The following is a 4,529-nucleotide window of genomic DNA, read 5'->3' as shown; positions in this document are numbered from 1 at the left end:
TCAATTTTGTATGTGGCTTGTTTCCTGGATCATCCGGAGTCGTTGGTGGTACTTCGTTTAAAACGGCCTTTAGCTGGGAGCTCTCGGATGAAGTTAGGCGAATGGCTTCAAACTGATCTAGAGGGATCAGTCCTTCACGTTCCAGCTGTTCCAAGAAGATGTTGAACTTCTTCTCTAGGCCTTTTCTCCTGGTCCTAGTCATTGGGCCGCTTGGTACATAGGGAGCTTGAATAATATGACTTGGTGGTTCGATGTCCTCATCACTCCCTCCTTCTTCATGTGGTTTTGACCCCAAAACGTTTTCTCCTGTATCAAAACGAGCCAGGTCAGAAACATTGAAAGTAGTTGAAACTTTGAACTCACTTGGAAGATCTAGCTTGTAGGCATTGTCGTTGATCTTCTCCAAAATTTTGAATGGTCCATCTCCTCGGGGTGAAAGTTTAGAGCTCCTTTGGTTGGGGAATCTCTCCGGTCGCATGTGTAGCCACACCCATTCTCCTACTTCAAAAATAACTTGTTTCCGACCATTGTTGGCTGCTTTAACTCGTTGCTCATTCGTTTTCTCAAGTCTCTCCTTAACCTTTAAATGGAGCTTCTTGATTTGATCGGCCTTCTTTTCGCCATCTAAGTCTAATAAGTCTTTTTGTGGAAGTGGTGTGAGATCCAAAGGCGTATTGGGATTGAATCCATAGACCACCTGAAATGGAGACATTAGTGTTGCACTATGGATAGCTCTATTATAAGCAAATTCAACAAAAGGTAAGGCATCAAGCCAAATTTTAAGATTTCTCCCTATTGTTGCTCGTAGAAGTGTTCCAAGCGTGCGGTTGACAACTTCGGTTTGGCCATCAGTTTGCGGGTGGCACGTGGTTGAGAATAGTAGTTTGGTGCCTAATTTCTTCCACAATGTCCTCCAAAAGTGGCCGAGAAATTTGGTGTCTCTACCCGACACAATAGTCCTTGGAACGCCATGTAATCTAACAACTTCTTTAAAGAAGAGATCCGCGGTTTGGGTAGCTTCGTTGGTCTTAGCACATGGTATGAAGTGAGCCATCTTGGATAAACGGTCCACTACGGAAAATATTGAGTCCTTGTGCCGGATTTTGGGCAAACCTAGCACAAAATCCATGGAAATATCAACCCAAGGAGAAGTAGGAATCGGTAAGGGAAGATACAAACCGTGGGGTTGGACTCTAGACTTTGCTTTCTTGCAAGTAATACATCTCGCAATGAAAGTCTCCACTGATTTCTTGAGATGATGCCAAAAGAAATGTTCTTTGAGCATGCCTAAAGTCTTCTCCACGCCAAAGTGACCCATTAATCCTCCTCCATGAGCTTCTCGGACTATAAGGTCCCTTAAAGAGCATTGCGGGATACATAGCCGTTTATCTTTGAAGAGATAACCATTATGAATGTAGAAGGACACGTGAACTCCCTTGCCTGGATTCTTATAGCTCTCTGCAAAGTCAGGATCAGACTCATATAAAGGTATAATCAATTCAAAACCAAGAACCTTAGCATCCATTGTAGAGATGAGAGCATGTCGTCTTGAAAGTGCATCGGCTACTACATTGTCTTTTCCCTTCTTGTATTTGATGACATAGGGAAACGTCTCTATGAACTCGAGCCACTTTGCATGCCTTCTCTTCAGGTTAGTTTGGCCTCTTAGATGCTTCAAAGTCTCATGATCCGTATGAATTACACACTCCTTAGCGAGTAGATAGTGTTGCCAAGTCTCCATGGCGCGGACTAAGGCATACCATTCTTTGTCATACGTAGGATAGTTGAGTGTTGCTCCATTGAGTTTCTAACTAAAATAGGCTATTGGTTTGCCTCCTTGAGTGAGCACAGCTCCAATACCTAGTCCTGATGCATCACACTCAATCTCAAAATTGTTAGTGAAATCCGGTAAAGCTAAAACCGGTGCATTCGATAACCGATCCTTTAGAGCTGTAAAAGCCTGGTCCTGGGCTTCTCCCCACTTGAACTCCACGTCCTTTTTGATCACAGCGGTGAGTGGTGCAGCAAGGATGCTGAAATCCTTCACAAATCTCCTATAGAAACTAGCCAAGCCGTGGAAGCTTCTTACTTGACTAATGTTGCTTGGTGTCAACCATTCTTGTATGGCTTTGACTTTCTCTTCGTCCACTCTTAGTCCCTGTGAACTCACTATAAAGCCTAAGAAGACAAGCTCATTTGTAGAAAAGGTGCACTTCTTAAGGTTGGCATAAAGACCTTCCTTTTGAAGCGTTTGAATCACTTGTTCCAAATGAACTAGGTGATCATCGAATGTAAGGCTATAAATAAGTATATCATCAAAGTATACCACTACAAACTTACTGATTTAAGGTCTTAGAACTTGATTCATAGGCCTCATGAAGGTGCTAGGTGCGTTGGTAAGGCCAAATGGCATTACTAGCCACTCGTAAAGACCTTGCTTGGTCTTGAAAGCCGTTTCCCACTCATTACCTTCCTTCATTCTTACTTGATGATATCCACTCCTAAGATCAATCTTAGAAAACACATTAGATCCAGATAATTCATCAAGCATATCATCTAACCTTGGTATTGGATGTCGGTATTTGATGGTAATGTTGTTGATAGCTCGACAATCCACACACATCCTCCAAGTTCCGTCTTTCTTTGGTACTAAGAGGACTGGTACAGCACATGGACTTAGGCTTTCTCTCACGTAGCCTTTTTCTAATAGATCCTTCACTTGTTTCTCCAACTCCTTAGCTTCCTCCGGGTTAACTCGATAAGCGGCTCTATTGGGCTATGGTGCACCCGGAACCAAATCTATTTGATGTTCAATTCCTCTTATAGGAGGTAGACCAGGGGGTATTTCATCCGGAAATATCTCAGCATACCGGTTCAAAAGGTCCTTCACCTCTTTAGGAAGATCTTGTTCCAAAGCACTAAAACCTGCGTTCAAAACTTCCTTAAAGATCATTAGTAATACCGGTTCTTTACAAGTGAGTGCCTTAGCTATGTAGCTAGGTTTGATCAGAAAATTACTCTTAGAAGAAGAACTCTTTTCTTTAAGCATCTTAATTTGAATTTCATGCACTTGATTCGGGGTAAGAGGAGTTAGATTATATTATTTTTTATCATGGACAAAAGAATACATGTTACTACGCCCATGGTGCATGGTATCCTTATCAAATTGCCACGGTCTACCAAGTAGAAGGTGACAAGCTTGCATAGGAACCACGTCACACAAGACTTGATCCATATACTTTCCCACTTTGAATGGTACTTGTACTTGATCCGTGATTTTCATCTCAGCCTTGTCATTACGCCATCGCAGTTTATATGGATGAGGATGTTTAGTCCGTCCAAGGCTGAGTTTTGAAACCATGTACTCACTAGCAACATTAGTACATGACCCACCATCTATGATAAGATTACATACCTTGTCTTGGACGGTGCAACGGGTATGGAAAATGTTTTCTCTTTGAGCTAACTCATCGGGATGAACCGTGATGTTCAAGACACGCCTTATGACCAGTGATTCTCCATACTTAGGTTCACAATCAACTTCTTCAAATACAACATCATCCATGGCGACATCTACTTCATCTTGTGACTCGTATTCTCCCGCATCCGTGAGAATCATTACTCTTGTATTGGGACAATCTTTAGCCATATGTCCTTTGCCCTTGCACTTGAAACATGTTATATCACGAGTTCTTGAATTATTAGGGCTAGGGAACTTACCTTGGTTAGGTCTTTGGTTCTCTGGAGAGTAGACTCAGAGAGCTTCAATTTTGTATGTGGCTTGTTTCCTGGATCATCCGGAGTCGTTGGTGGTACTTCGTTTAAAACGGCCTTTAGCTGGGAGCTCTCGGATGAATAGTTTTGACTCTCCCCAAGCCTGTCATCTTCTTCTTGATGTGGTGTTCAGCTTGTATAGCATGGTGTAAAATGTCCTTCAAGTCGTGATAAGGATGCATTTCTACTTTATGAGAGATCTTCTCATGTAACCCGTCAAGAAATTGAGCAATGGTGGTCTCGGCATCATCGTCAAGCTCCAGCCTATTCCTTAAATGCTCAAATTCTTCGAAATATTCTTCCACGCTCTTTGTTCCTTGAGTTAACTTCTGGAACTTCTTTTGAAGGTCTCGGTGATAGTAGGTGGGAACATATCTCTTCTTCATAAGCTGCTTCATTTCCCTCCATGTGGTCACTTGAGGAGTATCACTTCTTCTCCTATCACTAACTTCACGATCCCACCAAGACAAAGCGTGATTGGTAAGTTGAGCTACGGCCAAGGCTAGCTTCTTTTGGTCGGTGTATTTGTAATAGGCAAATATGTGCTGCATTCGCTGCTCCCACTCAAGATAAGCTTCTGGATCTACCCTTCCAGCAAAGGTAGGAGCCTTGAGCTTCATATTCATGGAATTAGGCCTTAGACGGTCTTCTTCCTCTTCTTCCATTTCTTGATTATTTCTTTGAGCCCTTCTTCTTCTACGGTTGTTTTGTGGTGGCTCTCCATCACTTGAGTCAGTCTCTTGACCATCTTCACG

The sequence above is a fragment of the Arabidopsis lyrata genome (assembly GCF_000004255.2).
Source record: "Arabidopsis lyrata subsp. lyrata unplaced genomic scaffold ARALYscaffold_3, whole genome shotgun sequence".
NCBI lineage: Eukaryota > Viridiplantae > Streptophyta > Magnoliopsida > Brassicales > Brassicaceae > Arabidopsis > Arabidopsis lyrata.
This window is presented reverse-complemented; position numbering follows the sequence as displayed.